The 16271-nt window shown below is 40.7% G+C and overlaps 2 long non-coding RNA genes across 9 annotated transcripts in view; both read left to right on the top strand.

Annotated features, from left to right (window-relative positions):
* Nucleotides 1–16271, top strand: part of LOC139186875 (uncharacterized) — a 436582-nt gene that overhangs the window by 32830 nt on the left and 387481 nt on the right. The gene's annotated exons all lie outside the window — the stretch shown is intronic.
* The window catches only part of LOC139186876 (uncharacterized), a 52382-nt gene continuing 42439 nt past the window's right edge, over nucleotides 6329–16271 (top strand). The window contains exon 1 of the long non-coding RNA XR_011570549.1: nucleotides 6329–11438. This is a non-coding gene — a long non-coding RNA (uncharacterized lncRNA). The remainder of the gene's footprint in view (nucleotides 11439–16271) is intronic.

Genomic DNA, 16271 nt, shown 5'->3' with positions numbered 1-16271 from the left:
ACTTCTCAAAGAGAGATATTAAACTACATGGGTTCATTTGACATGTTAAATTACATGGGAAATATTGTTTAAGGAGTGATAAATCTTCTCAGGTTAAACCCTGTGGTTGATGTTACTATGGATATGCTAAAAAATATGTGGAATTCATAAACACCTGATGTATCCTGATAAAATGTTGTCAATTATAATTCCAGTTATCATAGTAAAGTGTTGCATGTCAGAGTAATGACCAGGTTGCTTTGTCAATTGCAATATAATGAGATTTTAAAAATGCCTTCTGTGGTTTTACTCTCATACCTTTGAAAGAACACTATTACTTTTTTCAGATTTATGAAGAAATCTTTCAAAGATTAACCAGATAAACAAATTTTGTTACTCACAGTGAGCTGGTACCAGACTGGAATTTGGTTTGCTCTCTCTGTTAAGAGAACAAACTTTTCTTAGAATGCAGCTTTTGAGCAATAGGTTGTGAATTTCTCCTCCTTGAAGTGATTTATGTTTGTTAAAATCTTTTGTTACTTTAGTAAAGTAAATGTGCAGTACTGCACAATGATCTATGAAGATTTTGGTACATGTAGCTAAAGGTCATTCTGCTTCTACAAAATTAACCCCTCACTGCCAGATTGTTGCTATCCTGATGTCCTTAAAACATGGCAATAGTCTGTTCCTAAACTGGGGAATTTAAAATGGGTAAGAGGTAGCTATGAATCAGTCAGGGCTATGGGAAATCCAAGATGGCCGCTTGGCTTTTCCCAGCTCCCTGACAAACCTCAGTTTTATTTGATGGGATAAAGCCTTCCCTGGCTGCAAGGTTAATGCTCTCACAAGGAAAAATGTTTATGTTTCACTAAACATTAAATTCTAGTTTTGTTACTCACTTCTGAAATGGTTCCTTGTTAAGTGTTATTGTTAAAATTTTAGTTCAGTTATTAAAAGACACGCTAATTTTGTTTCTAAAGTTTATATCAATAGTCAATCTCTGGATAAAGATCAGATGTTCCGTGATGTACAACCAGGAGATTAATACCTGGCTGTAATCATTTAACTAAGTCAGATGATCTGGGGTATACTGGGCTATACCTAATGAAAGTTCTTGACTTAAATTCTTGCTTGTGACCTTACTGATAATTGCGATCTATATCATTGTCTATGTCACCTGTTGCAGAAAATTGTTATCTCTTACATTACCAAGTATGTGACTGAGCCACTGATAAAATATGAGATCAATGATTATAATAATGTAACACCAGGTATGGGAAGAAGCAACAAGAGGGAATCGTTTCCTGGCCCAAGAGGCTAGTAAGACAGGAATGGTCCAGAGACGTTTTTTATTCATAGGGCCTGGTCCTTTAATAGCACACTGAGTGGCCTGTCGATGGAATCTTCGCTAGACCTGGGAATGAGCCTTTCCAGCATCATGGGACCCAATGGCCATGAAATGCCCCCAAAACATGATCAAATCTACGGCTATGAAGGGGCCCTGCTCCCTGGAGCCTGGCACTTGCAGACTGCCACTGCAAAGATGAAATATTGGCTACTACGCTGCTGAACTTCAGCACCCCCTTAAAGGAATTCAGGGTCATATCAGAAATTAGGTACTCCCTCTGTGCTCTGGGAAAAATGGGCAAAACAGGCCTTCAGATAGATGTTTTCAGGTAAAGATTTTTTTTGTTTTTCCTTTTTTCTGAACCCAAACTCTTGCATCTTCTCATACCTAGAGAAACAGTAACATCATGGGCCAAAGTCTGGTCCTGGTTTCCTGGCTAGCTTTTATTCTAGGCACCTTGACAGCTCTTCTACATGTATGCCTCTTTAACCCTCTTGTTAAGTTTGTTCTTTGAGAATGAAGCAAATGGATCTCCACGTGGTCATACAAGAATATCACCTGGCCAACACCCAAGACAGCTTCACCTGCCCTACCATTGGCCAGTAGAAACATAAAGTCATAGACTCTTGCAGCGGTGGTTAAATTATCTAGGCTTTGATAACTGTGCCCATTTACTGACAGACTGTGACAAGCCTGTGAAAGGACCAACTTCTAGAGTTTGAGAACCCCACTTATTGGAGCACTTCATCAATTACTATGAATGGACTGTTTTCCCTAAAACCTACAATATGTTCTACATTGGTGTTTATAGAAATTAAAAAGACTGCTCATGTTATTTTGCCTTATTCCTATGCTCTTTGGCCTAAACAATCCTGGAGCTAACTGTGAGGGAAATTAAATAAATGGTCTTGCTTAGGCTTCAGAGACAAAGAAAGCAGGCCTCTGACCTTGCTTCTAACCTGCCTGGACACTGCCCTGACTGTGAGTGACCAGGAATGACTGCCTGCAGTGAGTGCAAAACTTGCAGCACCGTAGATAAGATGGGAGATGAATGTGGAGATGGTTGAGCCCCTGGAGGGGCCTGGCCAACCAAGTCCCAGGCTTGACAACATTCCGAGTTGTACAAGACAAAACAAACAGCATTACCATGAACCCAGGCTTGCAGTTTGCTCACACATTGGTGATGGTATCTATTTGTATCCTGGGATTAATAGTGGAACTCTGAACTGCAATCTTTGAGGTCTCACACACAGACCAGACATGCTGCCTGGGACCTTTTCCCAAATGGGACTCCAGATGTGCTGTGACTTGGGACTTCCCAGCGCTATTTAATTCGGCATGTTGACTCCAATTTGGTGATGTATCTTCTGCTATTTCTATTTCTCTTTTAATATTAGTATATTGAAAGTAAGCTCTATAATTCTCTAGTAAATATTTGGAATATTTATTTGTATAAAATGAGTGGTTTATTTTGTTAACAAATCCTTTGAACCAGAAACGAAAGTGAAAACTTTTGGCAAAACACCCTACCACCATGGTTTGGATTCAGTAGGTTTGGGCTGGCCTGGGAATTCGCATTTCTAACAAGTTCTCCAGAGATACTGATGCTCCTGTCAGGGCCTCCACTTTGAGAACTAGTACCATAAAGTAAAGAGATTAGAATAGGGGCTCTTAAGCTTTTTTGGCATTTTTAGGATCAAATATGGGAACATGACATTTACGTGCCCTTTGTATTTCTTATATGTGTGTTTTATTATTTTGGACTTTAATGAAATACATTTTGGAAGCATCCACTATCTCATGTATTTTAAGAAGGAAAATGGAAATGACTTTGTGTCTGCAGGCAAATCAGAGAGTCAAGAGGGGTCAGGCACCTCAAGGTGTGGCATTCAGAAATAGCCAGAGGACTCCCCAGAGGAAAGCCCCAATCACTAGGCAGGACTCTTCTGGCCACAAGTGACAAAACTGTAACTTAAATCATTTAAAATTGTATTTGGCTTTGTATACCTGAGACTCACTCTACACAGTTGTCTCAGAACCAAGTTTCTGATTATGTTGTACAGTAATGAAACCATTTACCACAGATTGGGACTTGAACCCATGTCCTGGGACTTGAAGCCAGCCAAAACCCAGTTTGGGATACGAACCCACGTGGCTGGAACTCAAATCCAGCCAAAACCCATGATACTTGTTTTCCGGACCTAATGAAACTCAGGTTCTTGATGTCTCATCACAGAAAGAATTCAGTGAGAGACAAAGTGATAGGTAAGAAGTGAATTTATTCAGATTCAGAGAGAAGGACACTCCACAGACAGAATGGTTTTTATAGGCTGGGTAATTTCACATGCTAATGAGTGGGAGGATTATTCCAACTGTTTTTGGGAAGGGGCGGAGATTTGGGCCAGCACCCACTCCTTGGTCTTTTAACGCTGCCTTGGAACTGTCAGGGCACCTTGGGTGTGTCATTTCACTTGCTGATTGAGGATCAAGGTCTTGGTCTTGCCATCTTGGTCCAATTTAATTCTCGTTTGTAGATGTTGTGCCCTTGGGGTATGTCGTTCTTGGGGTATATCTTGAGAAGTTGTGCCCTGCCACTTTCCCTTCTGTTACAGTAACATTTTTGGAGTTAGATGCTCATGGCATTGCTTTAGAAGCTCAACAATATCAGATCTGATGTCTTTTATTTTTCACTCATGGCTCATTTACTCTTTTTTTTTTTTTCTCCCTCATTTAATCAAAGTGGCTGCTGAGACCCCAGTCATCACATCTGTGTTCTAGTATGAAAGAAGGTAGAAAGTGGAAAAGGTATGGTCTGTCTCATTGATTGTTCATATCCTTCTCTAAGGCTTTAACTGTGTCATATGATGATATCTACAGAAAGAGAAGTGGACAGAGTGAGTAGTTTACTTAGGTACATTGCCTCCCTACACAAAATGAAGATTTTGTAGTCAAAGGAAAAGGAGTGATTGGCCATTAGGAAGGCACTTAATCCTACACAGCAAATTGGACAAACTGGAGAATATATTGCCTTTATGAGAAAAGCAAGAATAGAGTACCTTCAAGAAGGCTGTATGAGTCAGCTTTGTCTTCATAACAAGTCACTTGAAAATCGAGTGACTTTTAGTTTAAATTCAGACAAATCTTTACTTGATGAATCTGTGGATTGGTGACTTGGGCTGGGTTCATCTGGGAAACTCATCTCTGCTCCATGTGGTGTCACCTGGGCGTAGTGTTACTGCTGGGACCTTAGCTAGATGGCTGGGGTGTCTGGGACACCTGGGCTTTTCTTTTACCTTCCATCATGGCGTGACTGGGACCAAATGGTTTATGATGCTCTTTTTCATGTCTGGCAACTGTTGCTGACTATTGGCTGGGTCATCTATCTCCAGCAGGCTGGAAGACCAAGTTCTGAAAGCAGCAAGAGAAAGTGTAGGTCCCATTGTGCAAGTGCTTTCCAAGCCTGTGCTTGCATTGCGTTTGCTGATGTCCTATGGCCAAAGCAAGTCACTTGGCCAAGACCCAACCAAGTTAATGTGGACGGGGACTGTGCAAGGCTGTGTGTCCCAGGAGGCGTGGCTTATTGGGGCCCATTATGTATCAATCCACCAAATACACCCGAGACCAAGGACCAGAATGTCTTCTTACCATGTCTTTGCCTTTCTCTGCAGGTCACCTTCATTCCTTTACACAAAGCACTTGTCCATATCTGGAACCCAGGGATCCCTTCTTCAGCTTCCCACCCAAAGGGAACAGATGTTTCCTCTTTAACTGTATTCTGAAAATCACTGGGAAGAACTTTGGCCTGCTGTGGGTCAGATGCAAACCCCAGGGTTAAGCAATTGAGATATGATCACTGGTGGTTCCCAACGGAGCCTCATATTTGGCCAGAGGCTGCAGAAGGGGCAATTTTCAGAGACATCATTCTAAAAGTGAATTGAGATCCCTCCTGGAATAATGGAGATATACTGACCAGAAAAGACAAATAGATGTGCAGTGTTGGGAGGAACCACCGAACAGAAGACCTCACAGACTCTCTTTTTTGGATAGTTTCTTTTAATATTTGTTTTGTTAGTTGATTGGGAGAGTCTGGATTTATAATAAGAACTTAAGCTAATTGAAAAATCAATTTCTATTATTCTCCAAAACATTAACTTATTAAACCAATCTACATGTTTTCCTTATTTTCTTTGAAAAAATGCAGATGAACATCCACCGCTGGCCCCCGTAGGAAGCTTTCCTGGCAAATATACAACAGAGATTACATTAGTTGTCACTCACCTCTCTTTGCAATTATGTTGGGAAAACAACACAGAAAGCAAAAGAAAGGCTTGGGTCCTTTAACTGGTACATTGGTCACATCAATGAGGATCTATTTTTCCCCTCCAATCATGTAAGGAGTTTAAGAGCATGCTACCGAGGTTCCAGATCGGGATCTGTGAATATACAGGATTTCTGGCAAAGTGAAAATGCTGGGATCACCTCTCCAGCAGGGTGTCTGATGGAGGCATTCCTGATGAGTGTCACCAAGGAAGGGTCCCAAGCATGAGTGGAGTGTACGGGCGCCCTCTTGCTTTTCAACTGGATTGAGGGACGGTTAAGAGAGGCAACCACTGGAAGTGTTGGAGAGCAGAGGGATGCTGGCCTTTGGGGAATGCTCCCCAGTTTCCACAAATAGTAGAGATTCCTGAAAGGCTTTGAGAGAGGCTCTGCTGGTAGCCATGGCGATGCTGGGTTTCTCGCATCCCCGCTGCCAGAGAATGAGTTTGTTCCCAGTTCCCAGGGGCCTTAGCTGGTGCAGCCGTGGCTTCTTTCAGAAACCTTGTAGACAGAACTGCTCAGAAGCACTTCATTAATTGGTGGAACTTGCTGCTCACTGTGTCGATGCCCTGCGGCGTTTCACAGGCGCCCCCTTCTGCCCAGCAAACCTTTGCCTGTAATTGTGGTGTCACCACTGGTAGTTAACACGCTCTGGTTCGCCTTCAAGGGGGTGTTCAGTTCTCCTTTGGATTCTTTGTTGGTAATGAGGGTGTGTTTATCAGCAGGATTGCTGAGAAGTCTCTGGGCTGTGACTTTGAATATGAAAACAGTCTGGCTTCACATATACCCAGTTCAAAATTCATGTTCCCTTCTGCCTGTATTCGTTAGTCCTGTGGTCTCCACTACCCACTGGCCTATGTGTGGATTTCTTTGAGTTTCTCCTGTCAGAGTTTTGCTTGATTTCTTGAATCTGTAGGTTTAAGTATTTTACTAAAGACTTGGGGGTTTTTAAAGCCATTGTTTCCCCCAGTATTTTTAGCACCATCCTCCTCCTCCTCTAATTTTGGGACACAAGGGACCTTAATTTTAGGATTTTTGCCTTTTATTTTTGCCTCACAGGTCCCTGTGACTTGGTTAATTTTTATTCAGTCTCCTTTCTCTTTGTTGTTTAGAGTGGATGAGTTCTCTTGATCTATTTTCAGGTTCACTGTTTTCTCTGTCATCTCAGTGTCCATCTAGTGTGTATATGTCTATATGTACACATATGTAGATATGGTTGTTACACCTTACCTTTCTAAAATTTCCATTCCAGTCTTTATTTCTCTGCTGAGATTTCCTGTATTTCCAGTCATTGTGAGAATATTCCCTACTGCTTGCTGTGGCATTTTAAAAAGTTTTTGCAGAAAATGATGAGATCAGTGTGTTACTTTGCTCAGTTTGCCCTGACAGAGCGCCGTAGACTGGGTGCTTTAAACAACAGAAATTAGTTTTCTCGAAGTTCTGGTGCTGGGCGTCCAAGGTTAAGGCACTACCAGCAGGTTTGGTGTCTCCCTGCCTTACAGACAGCTGCTTTCCTGCTGTGTCTCATGTGGGCTTTCACATGGTACGTGGGCAGCCCTGGTGTCTCTGTGTGTGTGAATTTTTTCTTCTTATAAGGACACTGAGTAGATTGAATTAGAGCCAACCCCAATGGCTTATCTTGACTTAATCTCCTTTTAAGGACTCTGTCTCCAAATGTAGTCACACCAGAGGTACTGGTGGTTGGGGCTTCAGTGCCTGAATTTGGGGGCCACACACTGCAGGTCATAACCCCTGTCATCTTGAGGTCACTGTCTGTTGCTGGTCTTTTCTTAGTGGATGGAGGACTTCCTGGATCTTCATATGCTGAGTAATCTTGAATTGAACAATATCCTGCGCATTTCACATGTTACATTGGGAGACTCTTGACCTCACTTCAGATCAGATCAGATCAGATCAGTCGCTCAGTCGTGTCCGACTCTTTGCGACCCCATGAATCACAGCGTGCCAGGCCTCCCTGTCCATCACCAACTCCTTGAGTACACTCAGACTCACGTCCATCGAGTCAGTGATGCCATCCAGCCATCTCATCCTCTGTCGTCCCCTTCTCCTCTTGCCCTCAATCCCTCCCAGCATCAGAGTCTTTTCCAATGAGTCAACTGTTCGCATGAGGTGGCCAAAGTACTGGAGTTTCAGCTTTAGCATCATTCCTTCCAAAGAAATCCCAGGGCTGATCTTCAGAATGGACTGGTTGGATCTCCTTGCAGTCCAAGGGACTCTCAAGCGTCTTCTCCAACACCACGGTTGAAAAGCATCAATTCTTCGTCACTCAGCCTTCTTCACAGTCCAACTCTCACATCCATACATGACCACAGGAAAAACCATAGCCTTGACCAGACGGACCTTTGTTGGCAAAGTAATGTCTCTGCTTTTCAATATGCTATCTAGGTTGGTCATAACTTTCCTTCCAAGGAGTAAGCGTCTTTTAATTTCATGGCTGCAGTCACCATCTGCCGTGATTTTGGAGCCCAGAAAAATTATGTCTGACACTGTTTCCGCTGTTTCCCCGTCTATTTCCCATGAAGTGATGGGACCAGATGCCATGATCTTTGTTTTCTGAATGTTGAGCTTTAAGCCAACTTTTTCACTCTCCACTTTCACTTTCATCAAGTGGCTTTTTAGTTCCTCTTCACTTTCTGCCTTAAGGGTGGTGTCATCTGCATATCTGAGGTTATTGATATTTCTTCCGGCAACCTTGATTCCAGCTTGTGCTTCTTCCAGTCCAGCGTTTCTCATGATGTACTCTGCATATAAGTTAAATAAACAGGGTTACAATATACAGCCTTGACATACTCTTTTTCCTATTTGGAACCAGTCTGTTGTTCCGTGTCCAGTTCTAACTGTTGCTTCCTGACCTGCATGCAAATTTCTCAAGAGGCAGATCAGGTGGTCTGGTATTCCCATCTCTTTCAGAATTTTCCACAGTTTATTGTGATCCACACAGTCAAAGGCTTTGGCATAGTCAAAAAGCAGAAATAGATAAATCCTGTCAAAACATAAATATTCGTGTTTATCAGGCAAGTGACCTGGTTAGGTTCAGGCTACAAGTTCCAATCTGACAATTAGGATAGTGAAGAACAGAAAGAAGCAAGCTGTGAGTGCTTGAGTCTCTTTAATGGGAAGAATAGAGGTCTGGGAAAAAACATAAATTGTGTTATTCCTTGGTGACCATGTGGTGTCACTGTTGGCATGAGACAGCTTAGTGCAGTCATTTCCAATATAGGGTGTGTACATTCTAGGGATGTGCAAGGTTGTCCCTTAAGGTGCCTGAAGAAAACGTTTTGTTGTTGTTTAGGCGCTGTCATGTCTGACTCTCTGTGACCCTGTGCACTGTAGGCTGCCAGGCTCCTCTGTTCGTGGGATTTCCCAGGCAAGAACGCTGGAGTGGGTTACCGTTTTCTTCTCCAGGGGCTCTTGCCCACAAGGGATTGAAGTAGTGTCTCCTGCATTGGCACACGGATTATTTTTACCACTGAGGCACCAGGTTTTAGAACTCCAATTTCTATTTAGTTTTTAATCTTGAGAAAATAGAAATACACCAAACTTTGCTAGTATTGAATATATGATTGATACTGGCTCTGTCACTCAGTCACGAGAGTGGATGATTCTGTGTCAATGGTTTGCAAGGAAAGTGTGAGCTCTGTGACTCAGAGTTATTGATGGCCTCCTTATTCTGAACATACAGTGATATGTTCTAGTTTACATGTTCTTGGTCAAATGGATTTATACACTGCATTACTGATTATGATAAATGAACACTCTTAAAATGTGCAAGTGACTTAAAATATTTTCTGCAAAGAATCTACTGGTCAAGATGATCCTAATAATTTAGGTCAATACTAACAACAATGAAACAATGGAAGAAAAGCATAGCCCCTCTGGGTTTGAACTCTTTCTTAGATATATTGTGAGCTAAAAGCAATAGCTATTGGTGCTGTGTTATCTAGCACCAATTTTTTTGGACAAAATATGCCCACTTAACCAATCTTTTTGAAATAAAAGTGACATTTTTGACAATAAATGAGAAAATAATGGCTTTTGAAAAAAAAAAAAAAACAAAAAAACCTCATGCTTTGGAGAAAGTATTTTGAAAGCATATATAAAAAAATTTCCATCACTATGGGGCTTTTGTTCCTGATTAAGACTGATTCATTTTACCTGTAAAACTCTCATATTTCAATGTTAATAATGCTTTGAAAATGCATTTTCTAATTTCCTAAAAAACTGTCCAAATGAATACTTCAGGTAGGCTTTAAGGTCATCTGTAGAAAATATAAATACTAAATACCTTTTTTAATTTGTAAAAAAAGAGATTAACATTATAGAAGATGGAAATTCATTGGTCAAATATAAGACTTATATGAAAGTGAAAGTTGCCCAATCGTGTCCAACTCTTTGTGACCCCATGGACTATACAGTCCATGGAATTCTCCAGGCCAAAATACTGGAGTGGGTAGCCTTTTCCTTCTCCAGGGCATCTTCCCAACCCAGGGATCAAACCCAGGTCTCCCGCATTGCAGGTAAATTCTTTACCAGCTGAGTCACAAGAGAAGACCAAGAATACTGGAGTGGGTAGCCTATCCCTTCTCCAGGGGATCTTCCTGACCACGGAATCGAACTGGGGTCTCCTGCATTGCAAGCAGATTCTTTACGAACTGAGCTATCAGAGAAGCCCCAAGACTTGTATATGGATATACTTTTCCATAAGGACCTGTGTTTCTTTGTGATGTATATTTTTCAATTAGACAGCTATTAAAAACCAAAAGAGATTTAGAACCAAGCCATCAAACCACTGTTTCACAAAGCTTTATACCCAGGCTTTAAAAAGCAGTGGTACATGTTCAATTATACTTTCTTGCTAAAGTTTTAGGTAAGACAGGAAAGTTTATATCATTAATCAGTACACTAAAATAAAATTTATTTAGATCATATTTCTCATTTTCTTTAAAGTTTATTTTTGTATATTTTCTTATAGACACAATCACAGTTAATTTTGGTGTTTTATGCACTTTCTTGTGTACCAGGTACTGTTACAAATGCTCTACTTCTATTAATTAGCTTAACTCTCACAGCACCTAATATATATATATCCTATTGTCCCCATTTAAAGAATTAGGAAGCTGAAGAACAGATAGGATAAGAAACTGGCATAGGAACAACTAGCTAATATGTGACAGACTCATGATTTATTAGTATAGTAATGCATATATTGAATTTATACATGAACTATTACATTTTAAGACCAACAAACAGACCAATAGACGTATAGGATTAAAATTTAGAGACTATTTGTTTAATGTTAATAGGCATGGTGGTGACAAAAGACTGTGTTCACAGGAAATTCAATCCAACATCATTATGGTATATTTAGCATTTATAAAACATATGCACAGTCTTATTTAATTCCCATAGCTTCCCTTGTGGATCAACTGATAAAGAATCTGCCTGCAGTGTGGGAGACCTGGTTGCGACACCTGGGTTGGGAAGATCTCCTGGAGAAGGGAAAAGCTTCCCACTCCAGTATTCTGACCTGGAGAATTCCATGGACTGTTTAGTCCACGGGGTCGCAAAGAGTCAGACATGACTGAGTGACTTTCACTTCACTTTCAGCCTTTGAACACACTTGTGTTGATCTCAAGAGCACAAGCATATAAAATAATGTTTAATGGAGTCTGATGGACCTGGGTGTGAAGTTGAGCATTACCACTTAATCATATCTGTGGCTGAAGATATTTCCTGTCTTCTTTGGATTTCATTTTGTTAATCTTCAAAGTGGGTAAGTCAATATATATCTTGGTGGGTTACTGTACAATTAAATGACACATTATAATTTAACACAGGGTAGTGGTCAAGAGTGTGGATTGAGCATCTGAACTGCCTGGGTTTGAATTCTAGCTCTTCCCACTATTACTAGCAACTTTCTTTGTTAAGTTGTATGTTTTCTCTCTACCTTAGTTTCCTTGCCTGGAAAAATGGGCTAATAATCCTGCCTCAGTTCAGTTGCTCAGTCATGTCCGACTTTGCGACCCCATGAATCGCAGCACGCCAGGACTCCCTGTCCATCACCAACTCCCAGAGTTTACCTAAACCCATGCCGATCGAGTCGGCGATGCCATCCAGCCATCTCATCCTCTGTTGTCCCCTACTCCTCCTGCCCTCAACCCTTCCCAGCATCAGGGTCTTTTCCAATGAGTCAACTCTTTGCCTGAGGTGGCCAAAGTATTGGAGTTTCAGCTTCAACATCAGTCCTTCCAATGAACACCCAGGACTGGTCTCCTTTAGAATGGACTGGATGGTTCTTCTTGCAGTCCAAGGGACTCTCAAGCATCTTCTCCAACACCACAGTTCAAAAGCATCAATTCTTCAGCACTCAGCTTTCTTCACAGTCCAACTCTCACATCCATACATGACCACAGGACAAACCATAGCCTTGACGAGACAGAACTTTGTTGGCAAAGTAACGTCTCTGCTTTTCAATATGCTATCTAGGTTGGTCATAACTTTCCTTCCAAGGAGTAAACGTCTTTTAATTTCATGGCTGCAATCACCATCTGCAGTGATTTTGGAGCCCCCAGTAATAAAGTCAGCCACTGTTTCCACTGTTTCCCCATCTATTTCCCATGAAGTGATGGGACCAGGTGCCATGATCTTAGTTTTCTTAATGTTGAGCTTTAAGCCAACTATTTCGGTCTCCTCTTTCAGTTTCATCAAGAAGCTTTTTAGTTCCTCTTCACTTTCTGCCATAAGGGTGGTATCATCTGCATATGTGAGGTTGATATTTCTCCCTGGAATCTTGATTCCAGCTTGTGCTTCTTCCAGCCCAGCATTTCTCATGATATACTCTGCATATAAGTTAAATAAACAGGGTGACAATATACAGCCTTGATGTACTCCTTTTCCTATTTGGAACCAGTCTGTTGTTCCATGTCCAGTTCTAACTGTTGCTTCCTGACCTGCATACTGGTTTCTCAAGAGACAGGTCAGGGGGTCTGGTATTCCCATCTCTTTCAGAATTTTCCACAGTTGATTGTGATCCACACAGTCAAAGGCTTTGGCATAGTCAATAAAGCAGAAATAGATGTTTTTCTGGAACTCTCTTGCTTTTTTGATGATCCAGTGGATGTTGGCAATTTGATCTCTGGTTCCTCTGCCTTTTCTAAAACCAGCTTGAACATCTGGAAGTTCCCAGTTCACATATTGCTGAAGCCTGGCTTGGAGAATTTTGAGCATTACTTTATTAGCCTGTGAGATGAGTGTAATTGTGCGGTAGTTTGACCATTGTTTGGCATTGCCTTTCTCTGGGATTGGAATGAAAACTGACCTTTTCCAGTCCTGTGGCCACTGCTGAGTTGTTCAAATTTGCTAGCATATTGAGTGCAACACTTTCACAGCATCATCTTTCAGGATTTGAAATAGCTCAACCGGAATGCCATCACCTCCACTAGTTTTGTTTGTAGTGATGCTTTCTAAGGCCCACTTGACTTCACCTTCCAGGATATCTGGCTCTAGGTCAGTGATCACACCATCATGATTATCTGGGTTGTGAAGGTCTTTTTTGTACAGTTCTACTGTGTATTCTTGCCACGTCTTCTTAATATCTTCTGCTTCTGTTTGGCCATTTTGTCCTTTATCGAGCCCATCTTTGCATGAAATGTTCCCTTGGTATCTCTAAGTTTCTTGAAGAGATCTCTAGTCTTTCCCATTCTGTTGTTTTCCTCTATTTCTATGCATTGATAACTGAGGAAGGCTTTCTTATCTTTCCTTGCTGTTCTTTGGAACTCTGCATTCAAATGGAAATATCTTTCTTTTTCTCCTTTACTTTTCACTTCTCTTCTTTGCACAGCTATTTAAGGTCTCCCCAGACAGCCATTTTGCTTTTCTGCATTTCTTTTCCATGGGGATGGTCTTAATCCCTGTCTCCTGTACAATGTCATGAACCTCTGTCCATAGTTCATCAGGCACTCTATCAGATCTAGTCCCTTAAATCTTATTTCTCACTTCTATATGATCCTGTATAATCATAAGGGATTTGATTTAGGTCATACCTGAATGGTCTAGTGGTTTTCCCTACTTTCTTTAATTTAATTCTGAATTTGGCAATAAGGAGTTTATGAGCTGAGCCGCAGTCAGCTCCCGGTCTTGTTTTTGCTGACTGTATAGAGCTTCTCCATCTTTGGCTGCAAAGAATATAATCAATCTGATTTTGGTGTTGACCATCTGGTGATGCCCATGTGTAGAATCTTCTCTTATGTTGTTGGAAGAGGGTGTTTGTTATGACCAGTGCGTTCTCTTGGCAAAACTCTATTAGTCTTTGCCCTGCTTCATTCCGTATTCCAAGGCCAAATTTGCCTGTTACCCCAGGTGTTTCTTGACTTCCTACTTTTGCATTCCAGTCCCCTATAATGAAAAGGACATCTTTTTTGGGTTTAAGTTCTAAAAGGTCTTGTAGGTCTTCACAGGTCTTCACAACTTCAGCTTCTTCAGCATTACTGGTTGGGGCATAGAGTTAGATTGCTGTGATATTGAATGGTTTGCCTTGGAAATGAACAGAGAACATTCTGTCGTTTTTGAGATTGCATCCAAGTACTGCATTTCGGACTCTTTTGTTGACCATGATGGCTACTCCATTTCTTCTAAGGGATTCCTGCCCACGGTAGTAGACATAATGGCATAAGAACCTGGAATGTGAGGTCCATGAATCAAGGCAAATTGGAAGTGGTCAAACAGGAGATGGCAAGAGTGAATGAAAACATTCTAGGAATCAGCGAACCAAGAAGCACTGGAATGGGTGAATAATCCTGCCTACAGAACTTTTATGTGGACTCATTCATGTAATGTGTTTAGGATCAAGCACATAAGAAAAACTCAACAAATGGTTGGTATTATTAGTAAATAGAAAGTGCTTAACATATTGTGTATTCAGTAAATAGCAACTATTGGTTGTCATACACACCGCACATGAGTCATGATTATATAATTAAGAAGTATCCTGGTCTCTTACTTCTGGTTTTACATGCATAGAATATTGCCTTCTGAGTAATACAGGCAAAAATGTGTTCCTGGGGAGAGAGCACTTAGTCTTGAGCTCATCAAGAAAGGCAGCATTGGAATCTGAATGGGATTTAGAGAGTTAGAAAACATGGAGAAGATAATGATATAAAAGCCAAGAGATAGGAAAAAAAATCATGTTTGTGGAAGAAAAGATATAGTGTTTTGGATGAAGCATAGCTGCATTAAGGGATTAACAGGATTGTGGGCTTAACTGGTAGTCCAGTGGTTAAGAGTCTGAGCTTCCTATTGAAAGGGTGTGTGTATGATCACTGGTCAGGGAACTAAGATCCCACATGCTGTGTGGCACTGCCAAAAAACAAAATCAAAGCACCCACATAAACAACAAGAGCAACACAAAAGGTTAACAGGGATGAATTTGGGTAGAATTAGAACAGGAAAAAATAGAAGGAGTGAGGAGGCAAAAGAGAAGTTTGTTGTGCTCACCTAGGCCCGAGTGGTAAGGGTCAGAATGAGAGAAACGAGGGAAGGACAAAGGGAGTTCAGATGCAAGATAGCCTTCAAAAGAGAAGTCAGCAGGGCTTGGACACATTAAATGACACATGAGCAAATGGAAGAAGACAGAATGACACCAGTATTTTCATTTAAGTTAGTGTGGCATGTATGATAACTTTGAGAAATGGGAAAGTAATATTTAGAAGGGCAATGATAGGTTTGACATTTTTATGTTGAATTTGAATTAATAGAGAAACATTTTTAAGTAAAAATGTCCAGGGGCATTTGGAAATCTTTGATTGCTCTGGCCCAAACATAGAGTTGAAAGTCATCTGCATGGAGGACGGAACTGAAGGAGGTCTTTATTATCCAGAGATATATAGTAAAAAGATCATTTAAATAGTTTCATACAGAGCACCACTGTATATCAGGAAATAGTGGAAAAATTTTAAAGGAAAAAAGTGATTACAGTTACTTGTATCTTACATTTAAAACAATTTGTATTCCAATTCCAACTGGCCACTAATCCTTAGAATGAACAAAGAATTAATTTCTTCTTGTCACTGTTTCCATATATCCAGTGAATCTGTGCACTAGTCTCTGAAAATCTACACTCCATCTTACTTTCTAAAAAACTGTATAAATGCAGACTTATTTTCTAGTCTTTTTGTCATCACCTGGTGTTTTTATTTAAAGAAATCATTGGTATGTTGATTTGAGATTTGTTGGTCTTTTATGCACAATCTCACACATAGTGAAAAAGTCAGTCTTGGACTCTTCAGCATGGATAAAACTTCGAAGACTTTTGGTAACTTATCTGAATGCAAGATCCTTTTAGATTTTTATCATTGTTTCCCTTGAGCTGTCTTGATATTTTTTAAAATTGTGGTGAAAGACACATAATATAAATGTCTTAATACCATCTCAGTCATTTTCAAGGGTGCAGTTCAGTGGTGTTAAGTGCACTCACATCGTTGTGCAAACCATACCCAGGAAGTTTCAGTCTTGCAAAACTCAAACTCCATAACCCTTAAACAACAGCTCTCCATGTCTCCTTGCCCTTAGCACCTAGAAACTACCATTGTGACGTTTTCTTTTCTTTCTT

The sequence above is a fragment of the Bos indicus genome, chromosome 14, assembly GCF_029378745.1.
Source record: "Bos indicus isolate NIAB-ARS_2022 breed Sahiwal x Tharparkar chromosome 14, NIAB-ARS_B.indTharparkar_mat_pri_1.0, whole genome shotgun sequence".
Lineage (NCBI taxonomy): Eukaryota > Metazoa > Chordata > Mammalia > Artiodactyla > Bovidae > Bos > Bos indicus.
The sequence above is the reverse complement of the archived record's forward strand: the minus strand, read 5'-3'. Positions and strand labels throughout refer to the sequence as shown.